Genomic DNA, 20,791 nt, shown 5'->3' with positions numbered 1-20,791 from the left:
TATATAACTCCAGTACCACATCTCCTTTATAATCACACTAACACTATATATAACTCCAGTACCACATCTCCTTTATAATCACACTAACACTATATATAACTCCAGTACCACATCTCCTTTATAATCACACTAACACTATATATAACTTCAGTACCACATCTCCTTTATAATCACACTAACACTATATATAACTCCAGTACCACATCTCCTTTATAATCACACTAACACTATATATAACTCCAGTACCACATCTCCTTTATAATCACACTAACACTATATATAACTCCAGTACCACATCTCCTTTATAATCACACTAACACTATATATAACTCCAGTACCACATCTCCTTTATAATCACACTAACACTATATATAACTTCAGTACCACATCTCCTTTATAATCACACTAACACTATATATAACTCCAGTACCACATCTCCTTTATAATCACACTAACACTATATATAACTCCAGTACCACATCTCCTTTATAATCACACTAACACTATATATAACTTCAGTACCACATCTCCTTTATAATCACACTAACACTATATATAACTCCAGAACCACATCTCCTTTATAATCACACTAACACTATATATAACTCCAGTACCACATCTCCTTTATAATCACACTAACACTATATATAACTCCAGTACCACATCTCCTTTATAATCACACTAACACTATATATAACTTCAGTACCACATCTCCTTTATAATCACACTAACACTATATATAACTCCAGAACCACATCTCCTTTATAATCACACTAACACTATATATAACTCCAGTACCACATCTCCTTTATAATCACACTAACACTATAGAGTTGTGGCATGGTTAGGAGTGAACAACACAACTGTCTCACCTAATCCTGATTCAGATGTGGTTGGTCGACAGCCGTAGTGCAGCCAATGACGCAGGACCTGTACGGCACATGTGCAAAGCACCGAAGATCGCTTTGTGACATGTGAAACTCCTACGCAGGGGCGTTAAAAGCCTCACCAGGTCCCAGTAATAAACAGGAGGCATAGCTTACTAATTGTGGGTGCACCTCATCGGCCAGCACCATCTTCCCAGTGATATTTAGGATGATGGTGCATTCCCGAAGATATTACTGGGAAGACAGTGATGGCCTTTAGTATAGGTATACTCGGGGGGATGTCAGTGGATCTGGGACCACGCCAGGCCCCTCCAGCAGCCCGGACTGAGTAATTAGTACCCACTACCCCCTTCCCCCGCTCTGCACCATTACTCCTACGTCGTGATCTGAATCAGGCCTCATGTGTCTCATTCACATCATATTTTTAAAACCTAAGCACTCTATCTTTTAATGCATGGGCCAGTGCTAATTTAAATTAGAGCTATAACTCTAGAATGTATGGCCACTTTAGGGCAAGAAGTAAAATAAGCAGCTTCAAGCTGCACGTATGGGAGGTAGCCATTTTGTTTGCTTAAGCAAAGTAGCATAAAAGCTATGACTTCACATGACGGGCCTTTCATGGATATTGTTATTGTAGCCTCTGAACTGACAAACTTTATTGTCATGAATACTAGTTAGAGCAATAACATGTCTACCTACATTGGAATTAAGTGAAATACATCAGATATGCACTGCAGTGCAAAATCACATGTGTCTCCACAGTGTACTTTATACAAATGCACCTAGATTCTACCAAAGCACTCAGGGGGAATTCAATTCCTGGATGAATCAGGGAAGCAAGCACTTTTGTGTGACTTCCGTATTCGGCTAGATAGGCAATGGGTGCGTATTCGTCCAGCAGTGGCAACGGCTATTCGCACCCTTTGTCTATAATTTAATTCCCCCCTAAGGTTTGCGAAGTAGAATGGTGGCATTTGTGGAGGTACAAAAACTTCCAGGAGGCAGAGTTGATCAAAGTGAGGATGCCTCTTGGAAAGTACTGAGCAATCTCCACATTTTGTACAAATGTTCAAAAACATGACTTATTTTTTGCAGACTGTGAGTATTGAAATGGGATAGGTTTTCTTAGGGGCGTTTCCTGCTGTGTGGAATTGAGCACCAAAACAGGATTAAGATTCCATGGGGCTCTAGGCAACATGTTAGTTTGGTGGTCTTTCCTTCCTCCTTTGTCAAAAACAAAAATTATGGTAATCCAGGCTCCCCAGTCCAGCAGGCCATAGGCAGAAGCCCAGGTTGGCTGATGGATGATAAAGCAATAGGGAATACGCCACTTCCACTCTTTGAAAAATTTTGAATTTTGCACCTTCAAGAGGGGGCAGTCTTTCATCCTATATTTTTATCAGGAGTCATTTTGTGCTTTATTGTTTTCCAAGCAATGTAATGTCAAGCTCCACATACACAGCCAGACCACACGTAATAGAACACAGACCCAATGTCCCCTCACTCACATAATTAACTGAATCAATAAATAGGATAAAAAATTAAATCCTTCAGTGTTAGGAGGTTGACCTAACAAAACATCTCTCAGAAGATTCCATTTTTAATTGGGGTATACGTTTAATTTGCTGACTGTCGGGATCCCGGCGGTCAGGATATCGACGCTGGAATCCTGACAGCTGACAATGCCACCAGCCAGAACACCGGCGCTACAGTAAAAGTCCCACTTGTGGGTGTCCGCGACAACCATAGAGCGGGAATAGAACCTGTGGCAAGCGCAGCGAGCCCCCGAGCCAGCAGCGTGGCAAGCGCAGCGAGCCCGCAAGGGGGCTCTTTTTGCTCGCCCCACCTCCAGCGTACTGTCGGCTGGGATGCTGCTGTAGGTATATAGATGGCCAGCATACCGGCCACCGGTAAATCATACTGAACCCTTAATAATAATAATAATAATAATAATTATTATTATTATTATTTTCACTGTAATCTGCAACTTGAAATCTTTATTGTACCAAAACTTAGACTATTTATATATTATTTATGTATAGATTTCTAATAAGATAAATATAGACTACACACTCTCTAGTCTATATTTCATCAGGAACTCAAAGGGAGAAAGGGTGGATAAAATGGTCTCAGCACGCTCCATATTTGGAGTGCAGCAATTTTATTAAGGCCAATTATGGTAATCCGTGCCATCTGTAAATGGTATGTATATCTATCTTTCTAGCTGCAAAATGTGGGATCATTAATTTATATGGTAAACCCGATAACCGTATTGGTTGTAGAGCTGTTTTATGACTAATTTTTACATTTATGTGACAGATGTTCTTTATATTTATATAGTGTGTGTATTTGATAGAATTTTAGCATTTCAAAATCTTTTTGGCATCCTGGTGAGTTCAGGATCTTTTCTCAATGGTCTCTGTTGACTATGAAGTAGTATTGCTGTGATAATACTTGAGCTTAGCAATAAAATCCTTGGTGTTGCTGACTACTGTTGCTCTTATCTAAAGGAATGTTTATTTAAAAAGTGATTGCTATAATGAAGCAAAATCCAGCTTTTCACTATTAAACATGCAAATATTTATATACGTTGACATGTTTTTATAATCAATACTTCTCAGCAAAGTCCTTCTCTACAAACACTTTGAATATTAATTATAGTATATGATTTTGAGAAACAAAGTAATTTTATTAACACTGTCTTCTATTATAGGCATTAGATGGTTACTAGATTCAATGTATTTGCTATTGAACAGTTCTACAGTTACCCGTGTATACATGTCTCAAATCCATCCATTTCTTCCTTCTCATTATTAACACGCTAAACAGACAAAACTTTATTTTTCATCATATCCAGTATAAATAACAAAAATACTGTACACACTCAAAAACACATTAAAACCGTCTTAATTACTGGTGCTGCTGTGTCTTCTACTGCGGTAAGTGGTTAACGACTACAAATGTTTTACAGAGAGTTGAAACTAAAACACTGAATAGCACAATTAAAATAGAAAAAAGTAAATCTATTTGTAAAGCCAGAACATAGTGAACGAGGTATCTCCAGACACAAGGCATGCAATATAAAACAAAAAATCTACACACGACTGAAACAAAACACATCTGTCCAAATTTTCCTGGAATAATAATTCCTCAGTATGTTCATTAATTATTCCAGAATCCCAAACATCATTACTCATTCCGATTAACCTTGCTGAATGACAAAAAAACATTAGTATATATACCATTTGTGCCCGATAGCATACCAAAGAGAAGGAATGATGAGTCGATTATTCTTAAAAAACACATTTCATATTATTTTGATGGTGGGATAGTAAGAATATATTATTGGCATCTACTACTGACAGCAGCCATTTAATGGATATTCTTAAAGAGTAGCATTATATAGTATATTAAAAAAGAGTAAACATCATTGGCTGATGTATTTGTCAATCTAGACAATATGATAAAGTGTACCAAATATGCAGCCAAAATGGTCTTTTCCATTGGCTTTTAGATAAAATGGGAAGTAATATCAAGCACAAGAGGCTATTAAGAGTGGCTAGGATTATGCTAGGGCTACAAGTTGTGGGGGATATGCAGACTAGATGAAAACATGCTCACTGGCACAATCCTACAGGTGATATCAGCAATCTCTGTTGCAAAACATTCCAAGCAGAGGCAGCAAGCCCAGCTGTGGTAGCCTGCAGTGATTTGGGCTAGAGTGCATGCCTAGTCTGGCTACAGTAACTAACATGTCAGCACCATGGACAGCAATCTGTTATGACAGTAATCAGATCAGCACAAACGCTAGTAAAAGCCGGAGCAAAATACACACACCAGGTACAGTATGCAGTAGGTAAAAGTCATTACACTAAGATACTCTTATAACTCCGACTGTACTTTATTGTCAGAATATTAGCAGATGGCAAAACGACTGCAATCACTGCACCAAAATATGAAATGCTGAAACTGGTGAGTCTGAGTGGGGAGAACACACAATATTTTACATCCAAGTTGACAGTTTCTCATAATATAAGAAAATAACAAGACATAAAAAATATTTGCAGTGCAATGTTATGCAGATAATCTTTGCACCTTTGTAATGTGTTGTCTGATTTATTGATTGCTTATATTATATTAAATTCACATTGATATTTTTTCTTGCTGTCCCTCATAAATCAACAATTGCATATGATATGACAATACTATTTTGCATTATTAGATGAATACATAACTAAAGCCAATGATTAGATATCAGAAAACTGAAAAGCCTATTTGCCAATGCTCTCTGTAGTAAATAGACAGCGCAGCCACACACATGTAAACCCCCTTTATAAGGTCCAGCCAGCAATTAGTAGGTCAGTAGTGGCATAACCTTACCTGCTCTGGTGGGCATATTAAGACAATATACACCCCCTCCCCCCGTCCCCCGCTGACATAGTCTACAGCTTCTGTGCCATGTGTTATTATTGTGCAGTATCAGATGAACGGGGTCTAAAATATTCCTGCATCCTGTCTTTTTCAGCATTATTCTAGGGCAACAGGCTCTTAAAATTTAGGTCACATCATTACATATGACTTCATCCACAGACATGTTCTCTTGCAGCAATGGATCATCAAACGGGGAATATACTGTAGGTGGTATCCTAATCAGCATGGGTAGGATGCAGCACAGATGTCCCCCTGTATTGCCCCTCAGTAAGAACAATACAAAAATAAACAGCTTGATGCCAGTGATATGGTAATTCCCATTGAACTGCCAAGCATAACCTTTGTGCTGTTGTACCTCTCTCAGTGGAAGTAAGGATTATTCCTCTCCTAGGTATCCCAGACGCTGGGAAGAAGGCAGACAGCTCCTGCACCTGAAAGGCAGCCTGGAGTGTGTGCTGGAGAGAGGATTTGCAGATTGCATGGATACACAGCTGCTATGCCAGCTCCTGGTACACATGTATTGTCTGTGGGCTCCTGCTTTGATTTACATCCTAATTGAATTAGACCACTGTTGGCACAGCATGCAATTGCTGTTCTATTGTTATCAAAACAAATGCAATGAAGAGGGGGAAAAAAGGGAAAATAATACATTCTTACTTATATCTTCTGTAGATACTAAGCTTGTTGGGCTATGGGCATGGCTGTGCCAGGATCTCAAATTACAGTGTCTCTTGCTAGAAACCCCCACAGGCATCTTCCCCAGAAAGGGGGGTGGGAGCTTTCTGCCCTACCTCTACCAAGAGCTGGATACCCCATGCATTGGCTATAGACAGAGATAAACATGACATCAGACATTGACAGTGTTTGCGGTAGATTCTTACCTGCCTGAGCTTGCATTCTTTCAATGAGGCAGGACTCTAGCAGATCTGGGTGAAGGAAAAAAAATCATTCATCCCCTTCCTGTTACAATTCGCCGAGTCACAGCCCTTCCAGCCTCACTGTCCCTCCCTCTCTGTCATACTCTAGTTGTGGATCTAGACGAGCTTTTGGGTCACAAGCTTCTGGATCTTATTCCTGGATGGATGTGCTAGCTCCCAATCTTGGCTTAGCAAAGCCTGAGTAAATCTGTATCTGTCTCTCTCTCTCTCTCTCTCTCTCTCTCTCCTTCTCTCTCTCTTTCTATCTCTCTCTCCTCGCTTCCCTGCCTCTCATTACTACTGCATGCTGAGAGGGAGCGAAGCCTGTCCTGGAATTCACTTACTCTTCTGTGTGCTATACAGCAGATAGATGGCAGCCAGGATCCTTCTGAAACTGACTGTCAGAAATAGGAAAATACTCAGACATAATCCAGAAGGCAATAGCACCTGCTTAGCTGCACTGTTCAATTTAGATGAAAATAACCTATTAGCACTTGTATGTGCTGTGCCATCGCCGAGTATGGTTGTATTACAGACGACAATTGTTACAAAAAAAAAAAAACCCTCTATTTTAAATGTCTAAAATCTGTGGAATGCTCGGTGGATTTAACACAAGTACTGTACTGTACTACAGTACATTGTGCTCCATGATGCGGGTCAGTATATTGTACAGTATGTCCAATGTGGAGTGACCTATAGCACTCTTGCAAATAAACCTACTAAGGCACCAGACACTTCAAATAGAAAACTTAATTGCTATTGGTTTATATCAGGTCTGTGCGAGAGGGGAGTGCTTATTCAGAGTTGGATGTAAATCAGTGGCAATTGCTGAGAAATAAATGTGTCTCTTTGTCCATTTGCAGAGATGCATTCATTTAAGCCTCTATTCATCTACGTGCTGAAGTAGTGGCCATCACTAGTACTGTGGCTTGCATTTGCACAATTCCTATACCTGATAAAAGAGATCCACCTAAAATGAGACCACTGTCGCTTGACTCAGCATAGCCTGCATTCTGCCTACCTGCTGACAACTCGCTCTCATGTCACTTATCCTGTGTGCAAAGGTCCAATTGCCTCCGATTTACACTCATCCAGCTGTGAGTGAAGATGTGACTGATATGCATACAACTCTGAATGGCCTATGGTTGCCTATAGATTAGTACACCGTTCCACAGACTACGTGCAATACTAATTACCACAAGATCTGTCCACAAAACACAGCTACGTGTAACCTTGCATCAACCCCTGATTATTTATTACACATACAGTACCTCTAGGCAAGAAGAAACAAACATGTCCCACCACACTGCAATGGCCCAGCAAAAGAGATTTACACCCTGGCCTACATAATTATAGGAAATGCAGAGATCTCAGTTACTTACATTTGCAAAAATGTGGTAAGCTCCCAGCCACTCCAAGGCATCTCTGCTTTGGTGGTCCTACGCAACATGATAATAGCACCTACTTTGGCTCACATGTTTTTGTATTTCTAAATTGAAAGCTAACACTCCTGGAAGGACCCTCAAAAAGTCCATGGCTCTCAGGACAGTGATACATAAAAAGGTAGTTACTCAAATCAATGTATAGGCCAATCACAGGTACATGTGAGGGAGGGGTTAATCTAGACAAGAAAAAAAACATACAAAATTCCCCAAGCACACTGCAAACAGGCCAGCAAAAGAGAAAAAGAGATTTCCATCACACAATACTGTACATTATAATAGAAAATGCAGAGATCTCAGTCACAAACATACATTACTGAATTTTACTAACAATGAAAATTGTTGTGATGTTAAGATGCAAAAAATTATATTTCATGCATTAAATTGGTATTGAGTAATATTTTGCTATTATTTGGGTGCAGATATTGATATTTATGGTTACACAACAAATACTAACCACTGTTAAAAATTCTGGCCTTTATTCAGAGATGGACGCAGCCACGTCCTTAGTGTCGGCGCCAGGGCCGGATTAACCATGAGGCTGATGGAGCTGCAGCTCCAGGCCCACTCTCCAAAGTAGGCCCACTGCATCCACCCATAGATGTCCATGCTGCTGTAGACAGGAAAAACAAATTTCCTACTACTGCAGCCTACAGCGCCAGACCCGTCCCCTCCAGCATCACACCCTTCTTGTGCAGATTCGGGGGGCCACCAAGGCACGTATAGTGCACTACTGTAAATTCTGGGATGTAGCCCCACCCCCTGTACTCAAGCCACGCCTCTCAGTTATGAGTATTTAAGCTCCGCCTCCCAGTGATGTCATCTGCCAGTCACCGAGAGGGCAAGGGGAAGTGGACTATGACAAGGGAGCGTGGCCTAGTGGCACATGCTATTTGCGGCTGCAGCCCATGATGAACCTACTCAGATACCCGGCATCCAGGGATGAGGAGGTGGCTATTTTTTGTAGCTGGGACCGTGGGACGGGAGGAGGGAGGTAGTAGGTACCCTGGATCTGGAAGTGGGGGGTAGGGGGTGTGTGGGGTGCGTGGCATTGCCTTGAGAGCACCATCAGATTAAAGGGGAAAAGCCCTGTATGTCCAGGGCACCCCTACAAATTGCCCCTTTGTACACTATATTCAAGAGGGGTGTCCCTCCACCCACCGCATCACACTCCAAAGAAGCCCCTGTTTATATACAAGAGGAGGAGTTGTTGCTCCCTCTCACACCAAAAAGTCCCTAGTGTTTGCAAAGAGAGGATGCTGGGTTGGGGGCAGTGTGTGCAGGGAGCGGATGCAGGGTAATGGGTAGTATGTGTGGGGAGCGGGTGCAGGGTAATAGGTAGTATGTGTGGGGAGCGGATGCAGGGTAATGGGTAGTGTGTGCGGGGAGAGGGTGCAGGGTTAGCGATAGTATAGTGTGTTTAGGGAGCGGGGGCAGGGTTAGCGGTAGTGTAGTGTGTGCAGGGAGTGTGTGCAGGGTTAGCGATAGTATACTGTGTTTGGGGAGCGGGTGCAGGGTTAGCAGTAGTGTAGTGTGTGCAGGGAGTCGGTGCAGTGTTAGGGGTAGTGTAGTGTGTTTGGGGAGTGGGTGCAGGGTTAGCAGTAGTTTAGTGTGTGCAGGGAGCGGTTGCAGGGTAGTATAGTGTGTGCGGGGAGCGGGTGCAGGGTTAGGGGTAGTATAGTGCATACAGGGAGCGGGTGCAGGGTTAGGGTAGTATAGTGTGTGCAGGGAGCGGTTGCAAGGGTAGTATAGTGTGTGCGGGGAGCGGGTGCAGGGTTAGGGGTAGTATAGTGCATGCAGGGAGCGGGTGCAGGGTTAGAGTAGTATAGTGTGTGCAGGGAGCGGTTGCAGGGGTAGTATAGTGTGTGCGGGGAGCAGGTGCAGGGATAGGGGTAGTATAGTGCATGCAGGGAGCGGGTGCAGGGTTAGGGTAGTATAGTGTGTGCGGGGAGCGGGTGCAGGGGTAGTGTAGTGTGTGCGGGGAGCAGGTGCAGGGTTAGCGGTAGTTTAGTGTGTGCAGGGAGCGGATGCAGGGGTAGTATAGTGTGTCCAGGGAGCGGGTGCAGGGTTAGCGGTAGTTTAGTGTGTGCAGGGAGCGGGTGCAGGGGTAGTATAGTGTGTGTGGGGAGTGGGTGCAGGGTTAGCGGTAGTTTAGTGTGTGCAGGGAGCGGTTGCAGGGGTAGTATAGTGTATGCGGGGAGCGGGTGCAGGGTTAGGGGTAGTATAGTGCATGCAGGGAGCGGGTGCAGGGTTAGGGTAGTATAGTGTGTGATGAGTTTAGTCATAGGACAGCATTATATAAATTTATTTTTTAAATGTTCTGAGGGAAAGATTCCCATGTGGCTTGGACTGCCACCACTAACAGGTCTACAGATGGTGTAATGGTTAGCATTACTGCCTTACAGCACTAAGGTCATGGGTTTGATTCCCACCACGGCCCTGTGTGGAGTTTGTATATTCTCCCGATACTTGCATGGGTTTCCTACTGTCACAATCCAAATATATACTGGTAGGTTAATTGGCTTGTAACACAAAAATAAACCATAGATACGTAGGTGGGTAGCTATGCCCTCCATGGTGCTAGCCAGACCAGACTGCACAGACCCCAACACTATATCAGTAGTCACACCCCCACCATGCTGGTCCCACCCCCTGCAGTGGCGCACAGTAGGCCCTTCATAAATTACAGCTCCAGGCCCATGGCACTGGTCTGCGCACATGCAGCGGCCATAGTGACCATGTGATCGCACCCCGGAAGGATTCGTCTGCCTGGTGATTTACTGCAGGAAGTAATGCTGGATAAATGTCTCTTAAATGCAGCATATGCAGTAGTATAGACATACCTCCCAACATTTGGGCGTGGCTAGGAGGAACATCATGGCGCGTCGATGCTGCGCCCACTCGAAAAGGGGCATGGCCAACAGAAAAGGGGCATGGCTTTGCGGGAGTGTTGCGGTCACGAGCGCCACGCCTTTGTTTTCCGTAATTATGGGGGCATAGCCAGCGCTCTCTCTCTCTCTGAATATTTCTTCATTTTTTCATCTATTTCATACTTTACGATCCACATGGACTACAATTGGGAATGGTAACCTGTGCCAAGTGCAGTGGTAGCGGAGCGAGGCACCTTGCTCGAAGCATGGTGAGCGAAGCAAGCCATGCGAGGGGACACGGTGCACTAATTGGGGTTCCCGGTCACTTTACGAAGAAAACGACAAAAAAAACATTAAAAACTTCATGTCGACCTTTTTCCATGTTGACCTTGTCCATTTCGGCCTAATGACCATGTCGACCTATTTCAGGTGTCGACCTAGTGACTGTCAACCTAGTTACTGTCAACCCTATGATCCACACCCACAGCAGGAACCAGGGTTGCCATCAGAAATTGGGGGGCCCAGGATAGGCATATAGGCAGGGCCCCCACCCCGTCATGATTCCCATGGGGGGCAGGGAGGAAGTGAGAGCAAGAATGAGAGAATAAGGATACGGAATAGAGGTAAACGGTAGAGAAAACAGAAGGAATAGTCAGGAGAGAGAGGAGGAACTTAGGGAGATCAGAGAGCGAGAGTTGGCATAGGAACAAATGGTAAAGAGAGAAGAGGGGTAGACGGGAGAGAGAAAGAGAGAGAGAAGTAATAGGGCAACAGGAGAGAGAAGGAAGAGGGTGAAATGGGAGAGAGGAGGGAAAGAGAGATAGAGAATGAATAGGGGGAAATTGGAGAGAGAGACACACACAGAGGAGTGAGAGAGAGTGAGAGACAGAGGAGTGAGAAAGGGAAGGAATAAAGGTAAATGGGAGAGAGTGAGAAGGGAGAGATAGAGAAGAAATAGGGGAAAAGGTACTGAGAGAGAGAGAGGAGGAGGGGAAATGGGCGAGAGTGAGAGAGAGTGTGTGTGTGCATGTGTGTGCGTGTGTGTGTGTGTGTGTGTGTGTGTAAGAGAAAGAGAGAAGGCCGGGCGTGGCCTAGCTTTCGTACTGAGAGGACATGCTCTCTTGCAGCTCCTGAGGGCACCTTATTATTTTGATCCTTTAACCTGCCTGCTTTCTTTCCTGAAAGCCCCGGTGTGCCTCCTGTGGCCCCTCTTATCCAGTAGCAGTCGTTGTGGGGGTCCCGCGGAATCGGGGAGCAATTTTCAGCCCTCCTGCGGATTGCGGCCTTCCCCCCAGCGTGAAGCCGGGACCTGGAGTTGGAGAGCGATCAGGGCCGAACATCCGTGGCTGCGATATTGGCTCTGCTGTGCCTCCGGAGACCCCTGTATACGCTCTACAGGCCTCCGTGCAGCTCCTCCAGCCCCCCTCTGCTGTTATACAACCCCGGCGTGCAGGAGACGAGAGAGGGGACGCGGCCTGCCGGGGACGGAGGATCGGGCAGCGGCCATCTTGCCTTCCACTGTGGACCTCGCTGAACGCCGGGACGCCTGCCGGGTGAGCTCTTACCCTCCCTCCGGCTGCTGCTCCCTGTGATCTCCCTGCTGCTGCGGTCCGGTGACGCGTGTGAGCGGTATCGCTGGGCTCCCGCGATCTCTCCCGCCGCCGCCCGGCTGCCTCCTGCTGCCCCCTGCTTACTGTCTCCGGAGCCCCCAGTGTGGGGGTGGCGCTGTGCGCCTCTCACTGGGGCTCCACTGCATGGGCTACGCTGGCCAGCTGAGTCAGAAATAAGCCCTGCTCTCCCCCCCTCCCCCCTCCAGGCTCCATTACCTGTGATCAGACCCCTGCCATCACTGGGCTGCTGCAGTACACGGGATTACTGCCTCCCCCTCCTTTCTTCTATTCCCTGGTCTGGGACCCTGGCTGAGTCTGGCCCAGGTTCTGTGGTGAACCCTCCTACCAGCACCCCCTCCAACAGCCAGTCACACCCGGAAACGGGTATATTGCGTGTCACCCCTCAACGCCATCCACTCCACGAGATCACAGGTGGACTGTGTCGTGCCCCTGTTCAGTCTCGTTGCACTGCTGCCGGTCACTGGCTGGTCCGTGGCTGTGTTGGCTAGCTCCCCTCTACCGCTCGGCTACCTCACGGGTTCACACCACACGCCTGATTGCTATTTGCCTCATACTCTGCGATGTGAGGAGCACGTGATGCCTGTTCTATGCTAAATCATTCTGCGGCATTATAGTGTTTAGGGGCTCTTCTTGATACTAGCTATAGGGTCTATTGGAGTTGTCATTTACCCACTTCACGGTTGAACCAATTGATCCGCTGAGCCGATAGCTTCCTCTGCTACCCACCTACCTCCCTAATTTCACTATGTCACAGAGGAACCGCAAAACCCCTGCTCTTGCTAAACCTAGTATCCTCCGGGCCTGGGAGAAAGCGGGCACTACGCCTCGTAACTCCCCCACTGTGGATCCCATATCGGATACCGACGATGCACCTTCTCCGAAGGCTGGTCTTACGACCCAAGATGTAATTGCTATCGTCACTAAGACTATCCAGACAGAAATGAGGTCGATCCTTGCCGAATTCAGAACTGAACTCGCTGATCTTGGCGCCCGCACTGACTTCCTGGAACGTAAAGTGGATGAAGTCTGCCAATATCAGGTGGTGGTCGAACAAGAACTGTCTGAGATTCGCGCAGATTTGGCTCAACATGGAGACCACCTAGAAGATTTGGACAACCGGAATCGCCGGAATAATGTCCGGATCCGCAACATACCAGAGAGCGTCTCCATGGAGGGCCTCCCGAGTTTTCTGGAAGGCTTGCTGCTGACTATGATTCCCGAGGTTTCTAAAGATTTCCTTCTTCTCGATAGAGCGCACAGGGCGCTACGCCCACTTCATCCCCCCACTCAACCCCCTCGGGATGTTATCCTGCGGTTCCACTATTACAAAACAAAAGAGAAATTCATGATGGCGGCTCGGGAACACCAATCAGTTGCTTATTCTGGAACCCAGCTACAAATTTTTCAGGACTTCCTTCCCTTCCTATTACATTGTTTCACACATTTGATATTTATTGCTTGGTGGTCTATGCGTTGTTTAGATCTTCAGCGCACCAGCTCTTGGTAGTCCCATTTTAATGATGGTTTCGTGCCTTGACTTGGTAAGGCTAATCTACCGTCCAATCCTGAGGGACTTCCCAGGACTATAGCTTAGATATGCTCACTTCGAATGCTATTGTTTTCGCAAACCACCACTGATTCATTTATGTTTCACTGTATAACTGTTTGATTTTTATTTTTATTTTATTTTTTTGTCCTGGTTGATTTTACACCTTAATGTACTGTTATTATATGCGTAGATATTGTTTGCAATGTCTTTTCTTCTTTCCCTGCTCCTTTTTACTCACTGACCTAATTTTCTCACGCCCCTTACCCTGGCTCGCAGAATGTATTTTTCCTTTTTCTTTATGTTCCTCTTTCTTCTCGTTGTTTGTTTTTACTGGTGCTACCCCCCATTCCGAAGGGGCTGCCCACCGGGCACCTGCCCTTTCACTTCCAGACCCAACCCGTTTTTAGGAAAGGGTCTGTCCCTTAAATTTGTTCTCCCGTTCCCCCTCATCCGTTTCTATTATTGTCTTTCTCTTTCTTCTCTTATGCTCCCTGGTCGGCCATATCGTGAGTTATTCTTTCTACTGAGCTTTACTGTTTTCTATCCTCCATGACTCTGAAAGTTTTGTCCATTAATGTCAATGGCCTCAATTCCCCGACTAAGCGGTCCATGGCGTTTCAATTTTTTGCCCGACAGAAAGCCGATATAATTTTCTTACAAGAGACCCATTTTAAGGCTCCCCACCCCTCCTTAAGCTCCAAACGCTATCCCCATGCCTTTTATTCAACAATGTCAGCTAATCGCAGAGGTACTGCTATTCTGGTCCATCGTGACCTCCCCTTGGTCGTCCGGGACACGGTTCTGGATGACCATGGCAGGTTTGTGATTCTCTCTGGCTCCCTTAATCAAACCCTCATCACCTTGGCATCGATTTACGCCCCAAACATGCAGCAGGGTTCCTTCTTTAAGACGTTCTCTGATAATCTCTCTAAATTTTCGAATCCCTGGGTTATTGTGGCCGGTGATTGTAATGCTACCCTGAACCCCCATGTTGATAGGTCACGTCCGTGCTTGGGGCCTTCTCCCCATACAAAACTATCTAAACTTCTTCAATCATACATCACAGCTCACAATCTATATGATAGCTGGAAAATGCTTTACCCATCTGCTAGGGGCTATACTCACTATTCCCCACAACACGATATATACTCATATTGATTACGTTTTTATAGATAGGGATTCCACTCAAACCCTCTTGGGAGCTCAAGTGATCCCGACCATCTGGTTTGACCACTATGCGATATCACTTGATTTCGCTACCCCTCATAAACCCACGGCTACACGTACGTGGCGCCTTAATGAGTCTTTACTCCTTAGCTCTTCTAATGTGTCTCAAACTGATGCTGCGATTCATCATTATCTTGCTGAAAATGTTTCTCCCGATATCTCACCGGCTATACTCTGGGAAGCACATAAAGCTACACTGCGAGGTCTCCTCATTAACCTTACATCTGCCCAGAGGAAGGTTGAATCTAAACGGATCGCTGACCTAGAAGCTGAATTAGCTTCATTGACTCTTCGTCATCAACGCTTCCCTAAATGCAAACTATACCTAAAGATCCTCGCTTTGAAAGGGCAACTGTCACAAATCCTCACAAAAAGACTATTAAATCACTCTTGTGGATCCGTCAGAAATTTTACGAAAAATCAGATAAGGCGGATACTTTGTTAGCCCGTCGATTAGGAGCGAAACGCACGCTTAATCGTATACTGGCTTTGAGATGCCCTGATGGATCCACGACCTGTGACCCTAAACTTATGGCCTCCCACTTCCAAGATTACTATACCTCCCTTTATAACCTCTATTCCGAGGTTTCTACCGCTCCGCACCATGTTTCTGCTATCCAACGATATCTCTCCTCTTGTCAGTTACCTACACTTTCCGCAGTAGATCTTAAGACACTCAACGCTCCTATCACTCATGAGGAAATCCTTACTACGGTTAACCAACTCCGCCGCTCTTCCGCCCCGGGTCCAGATGGTTACACTGCTATCTATTATAAAAAATTCTCCCAAGCCCTTCTTCCTATGTTACATTCACTTTTTAATTCACTAATGGAAGGGAGCTCCCTTGATGCAGCCACCACCAGAGCCAATATTATAGTTATTGCCAAACCTGGCCATGATCCACTGGAAATGAAAAACTATAGGCCCATTTCATTGTTAAACACGGATCGAAAGTTATTTGCTAAAATCCTTGCAAACCGCCTCGCCCCTTATCTCCCCGCACTAATACACCCGGACCAGGTGGGTTATATTCCTAACCGTCAGGCTGCGGACAATACACAGCATCTTATTGATCTCATTCACCTTTCCCGTAGAGACTCCCTTCCGACTCTGGTGGTGGCTCTCGATGCAGAAAAGGCCATTGATAGAGTGGCCTGGCCTTTCATTCAGCAAGCCTTGCAGGCTATAGGATTACATGGTCCATTTTATAATGCCATCACTTCGCTCTATTCTAACCCTTCTGCGTCTATCTTAGTTAATGGTCTCTCCTCCCCATCCTTACCTATTAGAAACGGCACCCTACAGGGATGTCCACTTTCTCCCCTACTTTTTGCCCTGGTGATGGAGCCATTGGCGGCAAAGATCCGACTGAACCCCAACATCTCGGGTATTTTAGTAGGCAGCCATGAATACAAAATCGCACTATATGTGGATGACGTCATTTTACCCCTGACCGACCCGTACACCTCCCTGCAACATCTCTTTGAGGAGATTCAGACATATAGCTCTCTCTCTAACTATAAACTCAATACGGATAAAACAGAGGTTCTGGACCTACACATATCTCAACAAGATCTTTGTCTTTTACATTCCTCTTATTCCTTTAAATGGCAAAGCACTAAGCTCAAATATTTAGGTATTTATTTAACCAAATCCTATTCATCGTTATATGCAGCCAACTTCCCACGTTTACTATCTTCAATGAAATCTGATCTAACCGCTTGGAATAAATTGTTTATTTCTTGGTTTGGTCGCATCGCGGCAGTTAAGATGAACCTATTGCCGCGCTTATTATACTTATGGAAAACCCTTCCAATTCACATCCCCATTAAGATATTGAAGAATCTCCAACGAGACTTATCTAATTTCATCTGGGCTGGGAAAAAACCCAGAGTCAAAATGCGGCTACTCCAACAACACCACTCAGAGGGCGGTCTTGGCGTGCCAGACCTTATTCGATACTACCGTGCTACGCATTTGGCCTCTTGTGTACTTTGGCACTCACCCCCAGCACAGAGAACGTGGACTCTTCTCGAGGCATACTCTCTCCATATGTTCTCACCCTCAACCTTACTGTGGTGTCCGCCCCGCTCCCGCCCGAACTCTACTCTTCTCTTACCAACGGTGCGTTTCTCCTTGTCGATTTGGGATTTTTGTACTCGCTTTTATCAACTCCGTTCTCACAACCCTTATTTCAATCCTTTATGGAACAATACACAATTCCCTCTGGGCAATAATCACCTTGCATTCCAGCACTGGACCACGCACAACATTCTTTTTCTACAAGATATTACCCCTCTCTCCTCATTCCCATCCTTTGCAGATCTACAATCCCGTTTTGCGCTCCCCCATTCAGTTTTTTATCAGTTTTTACAAATTAGACATTTCTATACTACTAGACCCACCCACCCTATGGTAGCTACCCCCCTCGAGATGTGGTGTCGTGGCCCTCATTCGACGAAGGGGCTACTTTCCCGCATTTATCGGGTGTTGTGTCACACAACGTCCCCCCCAAGGAGAGTCACGAATTGGCTTGGGAGAGAGAAGTGGGAGAAACCTTAACCGTCGAGTAATGGGAGGATATTAGACAAGAAATTACCAAAAGTTCTATCTTTGCTCAAATTGCTGAAAATTCTTATAAATTATACTACCGTTGGTACCTGGTTCCTACTAGACTACAAACTATCTATCCCACGTGCTCGGCTGAGTGCTGGAGATTATGTGGGCACCGGGGGTCTCTGCTGCATGTTTGGTGGTCTTGTTCGTTGATCCGCCAATATTGGCAACAAATCCATAAATTGGTTTTGGATGTTACGAATATAACCGTCCCCGACTCACCTCTTTATTCGCTACTCTCCCGTCCCATTCCTGACACCTTACGCCACCAACGCACCTTAATTAAACACATTATGAACACGGCCAAATGTCAAATTGCATCTAATTGGAAGTCCGCGGCTCCTCCCACGCTGACTGCTACTATTAATGCAATTTGGTTCACATATAAGCTAGAACGCATTACAGCTGCGCTTCATGACTCCCCGGAATCCTTCACTAAAACATGGACGCCTTGGACCCTACACTTTAATGCTGAACCGCTACTGACGACTATTTAATCTATTCCTTATTTATACCGCAGATTGTTATTGTACATGGCTCCGACTGGCCGACCTATCCCCCCCCCCTCTCTATTATCCCCTCCCGCCTCTGCCCCTGCTTCCTTTTCTTTACTCCCCTCTATTTCAGTCTTTACTTCTTTTTTCTCTTTCTTCGATGTTTGTAAATATGAAGCCTGTTTGACAGGAGGGTTGTTTGATATTCTCCATTTGGTACACCTGTTTAGCACCCTCCTGCCTGTTATATGTTTATGCTTATAAAATCAATAAAACAATTAAAAAAAAAAGACAGAGAGGAAGAGAGAGAGAAGGAATTGGGGAAATTGAAGAGAGAGCTCAGAGACAGAGGAGTGAGAGAGAGAATGGGAGAGAGAGAGTGAGAAGGGAGAGAGATTGAGAGAGAGAGAATGCGACACCCAGGTGATGATGGTTCAGTGTTTGCATACAGTAATATAGTAATGTTTGTAATAGTGATAACAAGCAGTGGGTCAGAACATACAGCTTGGGTGACAATGTTGGAGTGATCACTGTTTGTAGGCTGCAAGGCAAGGGGAAGTGTGATCAGCAATATGTGATGGGCAGACTAAACAGACTGGTCGGGAGCCGATTCACCTTCTGTCCCATTATCCTAGGCTGCAGAGCTTGTGTGTGTGCCATTAATCTTGATCCCTGTTATGGATCTGCCCCTAGTTCAGGTGTCTTTGTGGTACCCCTGTCCCAGCAGGGACCCCTGCAAGATTGCCCTAGAGATATCAGAGATTCCCTCAGACTGACAACACAAGGTTAATGGAACAAGAGGGGCACTAGGACCCAGGGAAGGCAGACTCAGCTCTGAAGCAGGAAGGGAAAAGCCCGCTGTTTTGATAAACCCCTGACCTGTGTGAGGAGTGAGCTGAGCAGCTGGAGCAGTACATGTGTGCAGAGGAGGGAACAGGAGCTGCAGTGTGGAGAGCGCACAGGAGGGCCAGTGTGTGGACACACATGGCGCGGACCAAGAGTGACGCAGCGGTGGTGTTCACGGAGCAGGACAAGGGGTCAGAGCTGAGTGCGGCAACGCATAGCGCCCATACTTGTGTGACCCAGGTTTGGAGACTTCCAGGCAGCGATCGCTTGAACAGAGGCCTACTACACACAGAAAGCTGCTGAGCGGGTGAGACTACAGTGACCAAGGGATACTGTGTGAGTCAGGGATCGTGACATCCAGCTGGAGCTGGCAACTGGGGAAGGTACTGGGCACCCTCACAACCACCGCAGATTTGAGCCAGGGACACTGGGCATCAGCACTGTCGCCACAGAACTGAGCCAGGGACACTGGGCATCAGCACTGTCACCACAGAACTGAGCCAGGGCTATTACAAAGACACATGTCTCCCCTTCTCTACTTCCATATCTCATATTATCACTGGGTTACCTGCCCAAAGGCAGATTCTGCTACCCAGCAACGGTGAATGGGACAGTGACTGTGGGTGTAAAGTAAACCCTATTTACAGAAATAGAGTCTTAAATCCCTGTGCACAGGTCAGGTTTTGTTTACCACACACTTGCAAGTGTTAGTAATAAAAGGTATACCGTTGCTAGCCTAAAATAGTGAGTGGGACATACTAGTATTAATCGCACTGTTGTGATATGTTATATAAGCTATAGATAAAGTAACTCACTGTTGATGAGACCACTGTACTGAACATGTTGTGTTTGTTACAAGTGCAGAAGCATTATTGAAGTGACCTGTTTATTTACCAGGTGTCTGACAGCATAGAGAAATTCAGGGGTTCTCGCCCCAGTGACGTAGTACACATGCAACAAGATACACAAAAATAAGGTATTGCGCTGACCTGCTGATGATATTACTAATAAACTTTATTCTATCTCCATATGTGGTAATTCCACTTTTCTAGATACCCTGCCGAATGCCTCCAAAGGGAGGTATTTGCATAAACCTCCTGCAATGAAACAAAACAAAAAATAGAACGGATGGTGGCGCGGGTGGGATTTTTAGAACTGTGGATTAGATATCAATATTTACAATAAGCAGCATAGATAGTAGATTCATAAAATATTTTTATTCCACTGATAAAATCAAATATAAAATATAGAAAAACATGATGTACACCATATATACCTAAATCATACTTATAACTGATCCCATAGTCTTAATAGGCCATCCGAAATAATCTTGGATAGTATTATAAAGGGAATATTCCTCTCAACAATATAAATAATAAAAAAAATTCCAATAGTCTCTAAATGAGGTGCCGGCACCCTTTATGATTTCCCAATTATTGATTTGATGTCCCGGATTTGGGAATTTATAGCAGGTAAATAGAAATATACACCTTGGGGATTTCCACTTTTAGATCCTTTATATCATGCAATATAAGGGACTGTTTCCTTTAGCCAATTCTTTGTTTAAACAACTGTGTGGTCTTAATTTCATACACCATATACCTATACCTCCACGTATTTAGCTTCCTCGTCCACTCTGCTAGCTCTGCCAGTGTTTTACAGCATTGGTGGTGAATGGAGGTGCGGGTGTACCTGTATCTCCACGTATTTAGCCTCCTCGTCCACTCTGCTGGCTCTGCCAGTGTTTTACAGCATTGGCGGTAAATGGAGGTGCGGGTGTATTTTTCTCCCCCGTGGTTCAGGTTCTCCTGCTGCAAGGAAACAGTCTGCCGTGAATAGTGGAAATCACTCTCGTATGGCCCCCTCGTATGACGCGTTTCT

General features: G+C 45.2%; 1 protein-coding gene across 4 annotated transcripts in view; it reads right to left on the bottom strand.

Annotated features, from left to right (window-relative positions):
• The window catches only part of SYT3 (synaptotagmin 3), a 475,850-nt gene extending 469,345 nt beyond the window's left edge, over positions 1–6,505 (bottom strand). For 3 of the 4 annotated variants that reach the window (XM_063942589.1, XM_063942592.1, XM_063942591.1), the window contains exon 1: positions 6,200–6,505. The gene's annotated coding sequence lies outside the window, so the exon portion shown is untranslated. Of the gene's footprint in view, positions 1–5,673; positions 5,766–6,199 lie in introns of those variants that run through there. The other variant, XM_063942590.1, reaches the window with a different exon arrangement.
• Between the last annotated feature and the right edge of the window lie 14,286 nt (positions 6,506–20,791).

The sequence above is a fragment of the Pseudophryne corroboree genome, chromosome 10 (genome assembly GCF_028390025.1).
Source record: "Pseudophryne corroboree isolate aPseCor3 chromosome 10, aPseCor3.hap2, whole genome shotgun sequence".
NCBI lineage: Eukaryota > Metazoa > Chordata > Amphibia > Anura > Myobatrachidae > Pseudophryne > Pseudophryne corroboree.
Note: the sequence above shows the minus strand (reverse complement) of the source record. Positions and strands in the feature narration are given on the sequence as shown.